Source organism: Lissotriton vulgaris, chromosome 5 (assembly GCF_964263255.1).
Source record: "Lissotriton vulgaris chromosome 5, aLisVul1.2, whole genome shotgun sequence".
NCBI classification, from domain to species: Eukaryota; Metazoa; Chordata; class Amphibia; order Caudata; family Salamandridae; genus Lissotriton; species Lissotriton vulgaris.
Window position 1 is genome coordinate 1,544,505,726 of NC_141693.1, and position 12,938 is coordinate 1,544,518,663.

Genomic DNA, 12,938 nt, shown 5'->3' on the forward strand with positions numbered 1-12,938 from the left:
TTGGTTTTCACCTCAGATGGGACTCGAATCCACAATCCCTGGCTTAGGAGGAAAGTGCCTTATCCATTAGGCCACTGAGGCACAGATGAACACTTGCAGTCTAGAGGCATTATTTAAATGTATTCAATCGTCAAACACTGGTGTCTGCACACAGGACATTTCTCAGTTCTCTCCATAAGTAAACTTTCCATTTTCATCCTCTTCCATCCCAGACTTTAACACTCTGTTCTGTGCTATAATGGAGGCTCTGCATTTCGAGCAAGTGCAGAGAAATTGGAGGAGAACCACTTTCGACTCAACACTTCTTCTTTCCTGGATGCTTTTCTCAATAAACTGGGCTTTGACAGTGGTATCAAGCTGTCCTTGTCTTCAGCAGGACACAGAAACAGGCACCAAGTCTCCTAACCAAGTTCAACCACACTCTGCAACTTAATAGACCAATGCTTTACAAATTAGCCAAATGTGTCATCAGCAAAGGCAGCCAATGTGCCAATCCTTTATAATTCTTCTGTAGTACTCTTCTTTCTCGTAGGCAAAATTAGCACTTTAACTGCACAAATCATACAGATTTTTACACTTGAAGCACTCCATGAACACATACTTACACACCTTGCATTTCATCTACACACCCTTAAGCTAAAAACCCATTCTGTCAAGTCAAAATTCTGCAACCCTATTACATATTCAGTGCATGTACATAGAAGCACTTCTTAATGTCACTAACATGGACAAGATTTTAGGCTGAAGATGCAATCTAAATGACTGTGCAGTATGTACTCCACTTCATGAATAATTAGGAATGAGAACATGATGGCTATAAGAGTTTTGGTAGAGCCTGCTTCCATTCTGAATGGAAAGCTGAGTTGTGTGACCATTGGCAAAAACCGACCATGAAGGGACTCGAACCCTCAATCTTCTGATCCGAAGTCAGACGCCTTATCCATTAGGCCACGCGGTCATATGTCTTGCTGTGCTTATTTTTATAATGTAGGTGGTATGCAAGGATGGGAAATATGATATTGATAGTTATTTAGGTTTACATCCCATTGTGTTTTTTCAGCTCCTTTCAATTAAAGCACTATTTTGGAATCTATATAATGAGAATGTCACCAGTACGATAAGTTTTTGTTTTCTTTTTTGCATTTAAACCTCTTTCTTCATGAGAATAAAGCTCAGTTGTATGCTTTACATAGCTCTGGATATTTCTAGAAGTGGAGAGAAACTGTTTTGACAGTAGTAAAAACTGCTCCTTTCTGGATATGCCAATTTACACACGCTCAAAGGCTGTATACGTTTCATGAATCCTGACTTGCCCTATTCAAGTAGCTGAAAGCCTGTCACCACCTCTAGAAACAACAGTTACACCAATCCAATTCAAATCATTTTTTCCAAAGGAATATCTTCTGTCGGGTCAAAGTTGCATCTGACAAAGATAGGTGTTTAAAAATCTACTTTGTAGTTTCAGAATACCAACATGACTCTGAAGAGTACAGAAGTAAAATGGTACCATTTCAAAGTTCCTAATACCACATAAGCTTCTGAGCGGAAGCATGTAATAAATATATCAATTTTTCTGGAAAAATAAGAGTGAATATTGGTTTTCACCTCAGATGGGACTCTAACCCACAATCCCTGGCTTAGGAGACCAGTGCCTTATCCATTAGGCCACTGAGGCACAGATAAACACTTCCAGTCTAGAGGCATTATTTAAATGTATTCAATCGTCAAACGCTGGTGTCTGCACACAGGACATTTCTCAGTTCTCTCCGTAAGTAAACTTCCCATTTTCATCCTCTTCCATCCCCGACTTTAACACCCTGTTCTGTGCTATGATGGAGGCTCTGCATTTCGAGCAAGTGGAGAGAAATTGGAGGAGAACCACTTTTGACTCAACACTTCTTCTTTCCTGGATGCTTTTCTAAATAAACTGGGCTTTGACAGTGGTATCAAGCCGTCCTTGTCTTCAGCAGGACACAGAAACAGGCACCAAGTCTCCTAACCAAGTTCAACCACACTCTGCACCTTAATAGACCAATGCTTTACAAATTAGCCAACTGTGTCATCAGCAAAGGCAGCCAATGTGCCAATCCTTTATAATTCTTCTGTAGTACTTCTCTTTCTCGTAGGCAAAATTAGCACTTTAACTGCACAAATCATACAGATTTTACACTTGAAGCACTCCATGAACACATACTTACACACCTTGCATTTCATCTACACACCCTTAAGCTAAAAACCCATTCTGTCAAGTCGAAATTCTGCAACCATATTACATATTCAGTGCGTGTACATAGAAGCACTTCTTAATGTCACTAACATGAACAAGATTTTAGGCTGAAGATGCAATCTAAATGACTGTGCAGTATGTACTCCACTTCATGAATAATTAGGAATGAGAACATGATGGCTATAAGAATATTGGAAGAGCCTGCTTCCATTCTGAATGGAAATCTGAGTTGTGTGACCATTGGCAAAATCCGGCCACGAAGGGACTTGAACCCTCAATCTTCTGATCCGTAGTCAGACGCCTTATCCATTAGGCCACGCGGTCATATGTCCTGCTTTGCTTATTTTTATAATGTAGGTGGTATGCAAGGATGGGAAATATGATATTGATAGTTATTTAGGTTTACATCCCATTGTGTGTTTTCAGCTCCTTTCAATTAAAGCACTCTTTTGGAATCTATATAATGAAAATGTCACCAGTACGATAAGCTTTTGTTTTCTTTTTTGCATTTAAACCTCTTTCTTCATGAGATTAAAGCTCAGTTGTATGCTTTACATAGCTCTGGATATTTCCAGAAGTGGAGAGAAACTGTTTTGACAGTAGTACAAACTGCTCCTTTCTGGATATGCCAATTTACACACGCTCAAAGGTTGTATACGTTTCATGAATCCTGACTTGCCCTATTCAAGTAGCTGAAAGCCTGTCACCACCTCTAGAAACAACAGTTACACCAATCCAATTCAAATCATTTTTTCCAAAGGAATATCTTCTGCCGGGTCAAAGTTGCATCTGACAAAGATAGGTGTTTAAAAATCTACTTTGTAGTTTCAGAACACCAACATGAGTCCGGAGAGTACAGAAGTAAAATGGTACCATTTCAAAGTTCCTAATACCTCATAAGCTTCTGAGCGGAAGCATGTAATAAATATATAAATTTTTCAAGAAAGGTAATACTGGATATTGGTTTTTACCTCAGATGGGACTCAAACCCACAATCCCTGGCTTAGGAGGCCAGTGCCTTCTCCATTAGGCCACTGAGGCACAGATGAACACTTGCAGTCTAGAGGCATTATTTAAATGTATTCAATCGTCAAACACTGGTGTCTGCACACAGGACATTTCTCAGTTCTCTCCATAAGTAAACTTCCCATTTTCATCGTCTTCCATGCCCGTCTTTAAAACTCTGTTCTGTGCTATAATGGAGGCTCTGCATTTCGAGCAAGTGGAGAGAAATTGGAGGAGAACCACTTTCGACTCAACACTTCTTCTTTCCTGGATGCTTTTCTCAATAAACTGGGCTTTGAGAGTGGTATCAAGCCGTCCTTGTCTTCAGCAGGACACAGAAACAGGCACCAAGTCTCCTAACCAAGTTCAACCACACTCTGCAACTTAACATACCAATGCTTTGCAAATTAGCCAACTGTGTCATCAGCAAAGGCATCCAATGTGCCCATCCTTTATAATTCTTCTGTAGTACTTCTCTTTCTCGTAGGCAAAATTAGCACTTTAACTGCACAAATCATACAGATTTTACACTTGAAGCACTCCATGAACACATACTTACACACCTTGCATTTCATCTACACACCCTTAAGCTAAAAACCCATTCTGTCAAGTCAAAATTCGGCAACCCTATTACATATTCAGTGCGTGTACATAGAAGCACTTCTTAATGCCACTAACATGAACAAGATTTTAGGCTGAAGATGCAATCTAAATGACTGTGCAGTATGTACTCCACTTCATGAATAATTAGGAATGAGAACATGATGGCTATAAGAGTATTGGAAGAGCCTGCTTCCATTCTGAATGGAAATCTGAGTTGTGTGACCATTGGCAAAAACCGACCACGAAGGGACTCGAACCCTCAATCTTCTGATCCGAACTCAGAGGCCTTATCCATTAGGCCAAGTGGTCATACGTCCTGCTGTGCTTATTTTTATAATGTAGGTGGTATGCAAGGATGGGAAATATGATATTGATAGTTATTTAGGTTTACATCCCATTGTGTGTTTTCAGCTCCTTTCAAATAAAGCTCTCTTTTGGAATCTATATAATGAAAATGTCACCAGTACGATAAGCTTTTGTTTTCTTTTTTGCATTTAAACCTCTTTCTCCATGAGATTAAAGCTCAGTTGTATGCTTTACATAGCTCTAGATATTTCCAGAAGTGGAGAGAAACTGTTTTGACAGTAGTACAAACTTCTCCTTTCTGGATATGCCAATTTACACACGCTCAAAGGTTGTATGTGTTTCATGAATCCTGACTTGCCCTATTCAAGTAGCTGAAAGCCTGTCACCACCTCTAGAAACAACAGTTACACCAATCCAATTCAAATCATTTTTTCCAAAGGAATATCTTCTGCTGGGTCAAAGTTGCATCTGACAAAGATCGGTGTTTAAAAATCTACTTTGTAGTTTCAGAACACCAACATGAGTCCGGAGAGTACAGAAGTAAAATGGTACCATTTCAAAGTTCCTAATACCTCATAAGCTTCTGAGCGGAAGCATGTAATAAATATATAAATTTTTCTAGAAAAGTAATAGTGGATATTGGTTTTCACCTCAGATGGGACTCGAACCCACAATCCCTGGCTTATGAGGCCAGTGCCTTATCCATTAGGCCACTGAGGCACAGATGAACACTTGCAATCTAGAGGCATTATTTAAATGTATTCCATCGTCAAACACTGGTGTCTGCACACAGGACATTTCTCAGTTCTCTCCATAAGTAAACTTCCCATTTTCATCCTCTTCCATCCCCGACGTTAACACTCTGTTCTGTGCTATAATGGAGGCTCTGCATTTCGAGCAAGTGGAGAGAAATTGGAGGAGAACCACTTTCGACTCAACACTTCTTCTTTCCTGGATGCTTTTCTCAATAAACTGGGCTTTGACAGTGGTATCAAGCCAACCTTGTCTTCAGCAGGACACCGAAACAGGCACCAATTCTCCTAACCAAGTTCAACCACACTCTGCAACTTAATAGACCAATGCTTTACAAATTAGCCAACTGTGTCATCAGCAAAGGCAGCCAAAGTGCCAATCCTTTATAATTCTTCTGTAGTACTTTTCTTTCTAGTAGGCAAAATTAGCACTTTAACTGCACAAATCATACAGATTTTTACACTTGAAGCACTCCATGAACACAGACTTACACACCTTGCATTTCATCTACACACCCTTAAGCTAAAAACCCATTCTGTCAAGTCAAAATTCTGCAACCCTGTTACATATTCAGTGTGTGTACATAGAAGCACTTCTTAATGCCACTAACATGGATAAGATTTTAGGCTGAAGATGCAATCGAAATGACTGTGCAGTATGTACTCCACTTCATGAATAATTAGGAATGAGAACATGATGGCTATAAGAGTATTGGAAGAGCCTGCTTCCATTCTGAATGGAAAGCTGAGTTGTGTGACCATTGGCAAAACTCGACCACGAAGGGACTCGAACCCTTAATCTTCTGATCCAAAGTAAGACGCCTTATCCATTAGGCCACGCGGTCATATGTCCTGCTGTGTTCATTTTTATAATGTAGGTGGTATGCAAGGATGGAAAATATGATATTCATAGTTATTTAGGTGTACATCCCATTGTGTTTTTTCAGCTCCTTTCAATTAAAGCACTCTTTTGGAATCCATATAATGAGAATGTCACCAGTGTGATAAGCTTTTGTTTTCTTTTTTGCATTTAAACCTCTTTCTTCATGAGATTAAAGCTCAGTTGTATGCTTTACATAGCTTTGGATATTTCCAGAAGTGGAGAGAAACTGTTTTGACAGTAGTACAAACTGCTCCTTTCTGGATATGCCAATTTACACACACTCAAAGGTTGTATACGTTTCATGAATCCTGACTTGCCCTATTCAAGTAGCTGAAAGCCTGTCACCACCTCTAGAAACAACAGTTACACCAATCCAATTCAAATCATTTTTTCCAAAGGAATGTATTCTGCCGGGTCAAAGTTGCATCTGACAAAGATAGGTGTTTAAAAATCTACTTTGTAGTTTCAGAACACCAACATGACTCTGAAGAGTAAAGAAGTAAAATGGTACCATTTCAAAGTTCCTAATACCTCATAAGCTTCTGAGTGGAAGCATGTAATAAATATATAAATTTTTCTGGAAAAGTAAGAGTGGATATTGGTTTTCACCTCAGATGGGACTCGAACCCACAATCCCTGGTTTAGGAGGCCGGTGCCTGGTCCATTAGGCCACTGAGGCACAGATAAACACTTGCAGTCTAGAGGCATTATTTAAATGTATTCAATCTTCAAACACTGGTGTCTGCACACAGGACATTTCTCAATTCTCTCCATTAGTAAACTTCCCATTTTCATCCTCTTCCATCCCCGACTTTAACACTCTGTTCTGTGCTATATTGGAGGCTCTGCATTTCGAGCAAGTGGAGAGAAATTGGAGGAGAACCACTTTCGACTCAACAGTTCTTCTTTCCTGGATGCTTTTCTCAATAAACTGGGCTTTGACAGTGGTATCAAGCCGTCCTTGTCTTCAGCAGGACACAGAAACAGGCACCAAGTCTCCTAACCAAGTTCAACCACACTCTGCAACTTAATAGACCAATGCTTTACAAATTAGCCAACTGTGTCATCAGAAAAGGTAGCCAATGTGCCAATCTTTTATAATTCTTTTGTAGTACTTTTCTTTCTCGTAGGCAAAATTAGCACTTTAACTGCACAAATCGTACAGATTTTACACTTGAGACACTCCATGAACACATACTTACACACCTTGCATTTCATCTACACACTCTTAAGCTAAAAACCCATTCTGTCAAGTCAAAATTCTGCAACCCTATTACATATTCAGTGCATGTACATGAGGCAATTCTTAATGCCACTAACATGGACAAGATTTTAGGCTGAAGATGCAATCTAAATGACTTCATGAATAATTAGGAATGAGAACATGATGGCTATAAGAGTATTGGAAGAGCCTGCTTCCATTCTGAATGGAAAGCTGAGTTGTATGAACATTGGCAAAAACCGACCGCGAAGGGACTCAAACCCTCAATCTTCTGATCCAAAGTCAGACGCCTCATCCATTAGGCCACGTGGTCATATGTCCTGCTGTGCTTATTTTTATAATGTAGGTGGTATGCAAGGATGGAAAATATGATATTCATAGTTATTTAGGTTTACATTCCATTGTGTTTTTTCAGCTCCTTTCAATTAAAGCACTCTTTTGGAATCTATATAATGAGAATGTCACCAGTACGATAAGCTTTTGTTTTCTTTTTTGCATTTAAACCTCTTTCTTCATGAGATTAAAGCTCAGTTGTATGCTTTACATAGCGCTGGATATTTCCAGAAGTGGAGAGAAACTGTTTTGACAGTAGTACAAACTGCTCCTTTCTGGATATGCCAATTTACACACGCTCAAAGGTTGTATACGTTTCATGAATCCTGACTTGCCCTATTCAAGTAGCTGAAAGCCTGTCACCACCTCTAGAAACAACAGTTACACCAATCCAATTCAAATCATTTTTTCCATAGGAATATATTCTGCCGGGTCAAAGTTGCATCTGACAAAGATAGGTGTTTAAAAATCTACTTTGTAGTTTCAGAACACCAACATGACTCTGAAGAGTACAGAAGTAAAATGGTACCATTTCAAAGTTCCTAATACCACATAAGCTTCTGAGCGGAAGCATGTAATAAATATATCAATTCTTCTGGAAAAGAAAGAGTGGATATTGGTTTTCACCTCAGATGGGACTCAAACCCACAATCCCTGGCTTAGGAGGCCAGTGCCTCATCCATTAGGCCACTGAGGCACAGATAAACACTTGCAGTCTAGAGGCATTATTTAAATGTATTCAATCGTCAAACACTGGTGTCTGCACACAGGACATTTCTCAGTTCTCTCCATAAGTAAACTTCCCATTTTCATCCTCTTCCATCCCCGACTTTAACACTCTGTTCTGTGCTATATTGGAGGCTCTGCATTTCGAGCAAGTGGAGAGAAATTGGAGGAGAACCACTTTTGACTCAACACTTCTTCTTTCCTGGATGCTTTTGTCAATAAACTGGGCTTTGACAGTGGTATTAAGCCGTCCTTGTCTTCAGCAGGACACAGAAACAGGCACCAAGTCTCCTAACCAAGTTCAACCACACTCTGCAACTTAATAGACCAATGCTTTACAAATTAGCCAACTGTGTCATTAGCAAAGGCAGCCAATGTGCCAATCTTTTATAATTCTTTTGTAGTACTTTTCTTTCTCGTAGGCAAAATTAGCACTTTAACTGCAGAAATCGTACAGATTTTACACTCGAGGCACTCCATGAACACATACTTACACACCTTGCATTTCATCTACACACCCTTAAGCTAAAAACCCATTCTGTCAAGTCAAAATTCTGCAACCCTATTACATATTCAGTGCGTGTACATAGAAGCACTTCTTAATGCCACTAACATGGACAAGATTTTAGGCTGAAGATGCAATCTAAATGACTGTGCAGTATGTACTCCACTTCATGAATAATTAGGAATGAGAACATGATGGCTATAAGAGTATTGGAAGAGCCTGCTTCCATTCTGAATGGAAAGCTGAGTTGTGTGACCATTGGCAAAAACCGACCACGAACGGACTCGAACCCTCAATCTTCTGATCCAAAGTCAGGCGCCTTATCCATTAGGCCACGCGGTCATATGTCCTGCTATGCTTATTTTTATAATGTAGGTGGTATGCAAGGATGGGAAATATGATATTGATAGTTATTTAGGTTTACATCCCATTGTGTGTTTTCAGCTCCTTTCAATTAAAGCACTCTTTTGGAATCTATATAATGAGAATGTCACCAGTACGATAAGCTTTTGTTTTCTTTTTTGCATTTAAACCTCTTTCTTCATGAGATTAAAGCTCAGTTGTATGCTTTACATAGCTCTGGATATTTCCAGAAGTGGAGAGAAACTGTTTTGACAGTAGTACAAACTGCTCCTTTCTGGATATGCCAATTTACACACACTCAAAGGTTGTATACGTTTCATGCATCCCGACTTGCCCTATTCAAGTAGCTAAAAGCCTGTCACCACCTCTAGAAACAACAGTTACACCAATCCAATTCAAATCATTTTTTCCAAAGGAATATCTTCTGCCGGGTCAAAGTTGCATCTGACAAAGATAGGTGTTTAAAAATCTACTTTATAGTTTCAGAACACCAACATGACTCTGAAGAGTACAGAAGTAAAATGGTACCATTTCAAAGTTCCTAATACCACATATGCTTCTGAGCGGAAGCATGTAATAAATATATCATTTTTTCTGGAAAAGTAAGAGTGGAAATTGGTTTTCACCTCAGATGGGACTCGAACCCACAATCCCTGGCTTAGGAGGCCAGAGCCTTATCCATTAGGCCACTGAGGCAAAGATAAATTCTTGCGGTCTAGAGGCATTATTTAAATGTATTCAATCGTCAGACACTGGTGTCTACACACAGTACATTTTCTCAGTTCCCTCCATAAGTAAACTTCCCATTTTCATCCTCTTTCATCCCCGACTTTAACACTCTGTTCTGTGCTATAATGGAGGCTCTGCATTTCGAGCAAGTGGAGAGAAATTGGAGGAGAACCACTTTCGACTCAACACTTCTTCTTTCCTGGATGCTTTTCTCAATAAACTGGGCTTTGACAGTGGTATCAAGCCGTCCTTGTCTTCAGCAGGACACAGAAACAGGCACCAAGTCTCCTAACCAAGTTCAACTACACTCTGCAACTTAATAGACCAATGCTTTACAAATTAGCCAACTGAGTCATCAGCAAAGGCAGCCAATGTGCCAATCCCTTATAATTCTTCTGTAGTTCTTTTCTTTCTCGTAGGCAAAATTAGCACTTTAACTGCACAAATCATACAGATTTTACACTTGAAGCACTCCATGAACACATACTTACACACCTTGCATTTCATCTACACACCTTTAAGCTAAAAACCCATTCTGTCAAGTCAAAATTCTGCAACCCTATTACATATTCAGTGCGTGTACATAGAAGCACTTCTTAATGCCACTAACATGGACAAGATTTTAGGCTGAAGATGCAATCTAAATGACTGTGCAGTATGTACTCCACTTCATGAATAATTAGGAATGAGAACATGATGGCTATAAGAGTATTGGAAGAGCCTGCTTCCATTCTGAATGGAAAGCTGAGTTGTGTGACCATTGGCAAAAACCGACCACGAAGGGACTTGAACCCTCAATCTTCTGATCCGAAGTCAGACGCCTTATCCATTAGGCCACGCTGTCATATGTACTGCTGAGCTTATTTTTATAATGTAGGTGGTATGCAAGGATGGAAAATATGATATTGATAGTTATTTAGGTTTACATCCCATTGTGTTTTTTCAGCTCCTTTCAATTAAAGCACTCTTTTGGAATCTATATAATGAGAATGTCACCAGTACGATAAGCTTTTTTTTTCTTTTTTGCATTTAAACCTCTTTCTTCATGAGAATAAAGCTCAGTTGTATGCTTTACATAGCTCTGGATATTTCCAGAAGTGGAGAGAAACTGTTTTGACAGTAGTACAAACTGCTCCTTTCTGGATATGCCAATTTACACATGCTCAAAGGTTGTATACGTTTCATGAATCCTGACTTGCCCTATTCAAGTTGCTGAAAGCCTGTCACCACCTCTAGAAACAACAGTTACACCAATCCAATTCAAATCATTTTTCCAAAGGAATATCTTCTGCCGGGTCAAAGTTGCATCTGACAAAGATAGGTGTTTAAAAATCTACTTTGTAGTTTCAGAACACCAACATGACTCTGAAGAGTACAGAAGTAAAATGGTACCATTTCAAAGTTCCTAATACCACATAAGCTTCTGAGCGGAAGCATGTAATAAATATATCAATTCTTCTGGAAAAGAAAGAGTGGATATTGGTTTTCACCTCAGATGGGACTCAAACCCACAATCCCTGGCTTAGGAGGCCAGTGCCTCATCCATTAGGCCACTGAGGCACAGATAAACACTTGCAGTCTAGAGGCATTATTTAAATGTATTCAATCGTCAAACACTGGTGTCTGCACACAGGACATTTCTCAGTTCTCTCCATAAGTAAACTTCCCATTTTCATCCTCTTCCATCCCCGACTTTAACACTCTGTTCTGTGCTATATTGGAGGCTCTGCATTTCGAGCAAGTGGGGAGAAATTGGAGGAGAACCACTTTCGACTCAACACTTCTTCTTTCCTGGATGCTTTTGTCAATAAACTGGGCTTTGACAGTGGTATTAAGCCATCCTTGTCTTCAGCAGGACACAGAAACAGGCACCAAGTCTCCTAACCAAGTTCAACCACACTCTGCAACTTAATAGACCAATGCTTTACAAATTAGCCAACTGTGTCATTAGCAAAGGCAGCCAATGTGCCAATCTTTTATAATTCTTTTGTAGTACTTTTCTTTCTCGTAGGCAAAATTAGCACTTTAACTGCAGAAATCGTAGAGATTTTACACTTGAGGCACTCCATGAACACATACTTACACACCTTGCATTTCATCTACACACCCTTAAGCTAAAAACCCATTCTGTCAAGTCAAAATTCTGCAACCCTATTACATATTCAGTGCGTGTACATAGAAGCACTTCTTAATGCCACTAACATGGACAAGATTTTAGGCTGAAGATGCAATCTAAATGACTGTGCAGTATGTACTCCACTTCATGAATAATTAGGAATGAGAACATGATGGCTATAAGAGTATTGGAAGAGCCTGCTTCCATTCTGAATGGAAAGCTGAGTTGTGTGACCATTGGCAAAAACCGACCACGAACGGACTCGAACCCTCAATCTTCTGATCCAAAGTCAGGCGCCTTATCCATTAGGCCACGCGGTCATATGTCCTGCTATGCTTATTTTTATAATGTAGGTGGTATGCAAGGATGGGAAATATGATATTGATAGTTATTTAGGTTTACATCCCATTGTGTGTTTTCAGCTCCTTTCAATTAAAGCACTCTTTTGGAATCTATATAATGAGAATGTCACCAGTACGATAAGCTTTTGTTTTCTTTTTTGCATTTAAACCTCTTTCTTCATGAGATTAAAGCTCAGTTGTATGCTTTACATAGCTCTGGATATTTCCAGAAGTGGAGAGAAACTGTTTTGACAGTAGTACAAACTGCTCCTTTCTGGATATGCCAATTTACACATGCTCAAAGGTTGTATACGTTTCATGAATCCTGACTTGCCCTATTCAAGTTGCTGAAAGCCTGTCACCACCTCTAGAAACAACAGTTACACCAATCCAATTCAAATCATTTTTCCAAAGGAATATCTTCTGCCGGGTCAAAGTTGCATCTGACAAAGATAGGTGTTTAAAAATCTACTTTGTAGTTTCAGAACACCAACATGACTCTGAAGAGTACAGAAGTAAAATGGTACCGTTTCAAAGTTCCTAATACCACATAAGCTTCTGAGCGGAAGCATGTAATAAATATATCAATTTTTCTGGAAAAGTAAGAGTGGATATTGGTTTTCACCTCAGATGGAACTCGAACCCACAATCCCTGGCTTAGGAGGCCAGTGCCTTATCCATTAGGCCACTGAGGCACAGATAAACACTTGCAGTCTAGAGGCATTATTTAAATGTATTCAATCGTGAAACACTGGTGTCTGCACACAGGACATTTCTCAGTTCTCTCCATAAGTAAACTTCCCATTTTCATCCTCTTCCATCCCCGA

General features: G+C 39.5%; 6 non-coding genes across 6 annotated transcripts; all 6 read right to left on the minus strand.

Moving 5' to 3' along the window:
• Positions 1-885: 885 nt before the first annotated feature.
• On the minus strand, positions 886-958 carry TRNAR-UCG (transfer RNA arginine (anticodon UCG)). Its single transcript has one exon. It is a non-coding gene; the product is annotated as a tRNA-Arg (tRNA).
• A 2,237-nt stretch (positions 959-3,195) lies between these two features.
• Positions 3,196-3,268, minus strand: TRNAR-CCU (transfer RNA arginine (anticodon CCU)). The gene has a single exon. It is a non-coding gene; the product is annotated as a tRNA-Arg (tRNA).
• Positions 3,269-4,788: 1,520 nt separating this feature from the next.
• Positions 4,789-4,861, minus strand: TRNAM-CAU (transfer RNA methionine (anticodon CAU)). The gene has a single exon. It is a non-coding gene; the product is annotated as a tRNA-Met (tRNA).
• A 4,687-nt stretch (positions 4,862-9,548) lies between these two features.
• TRNAR-CCU (transfer RNA arginine (anticodon CCU)) lies at positions 9,549-9,621 on the minus strand. Its single transcript has one exon. It is a non-coding gene; the product is annotated as a tRNA-Arg (tRNA).
• An 804-nt stretch (positions 9,622-10,425) lies between these two features.
• On the minus strand, positions 10,426-10,498 carry TRNAR-UCG (transfer RNA arginine (anticodon UCG)). The gene has a single exon. It is a non-coding gene; the product is annotated as a tRNA-Arg (tRNA).
• Positions 10,499-12,733: 2,235 nt separating this feature from the next.
• Positions 12,734-12,806, minus strand: TRNAR-CCU (transfer RNA arginine (anticodon CCU)). Its single transcript has one exon. It is a non-coding gene; the product is annotated as a tRNA-Arg (tRNA).
• Between the last annotated feature and the right edge of the window lie 132 nt (positions 12,807-12,938).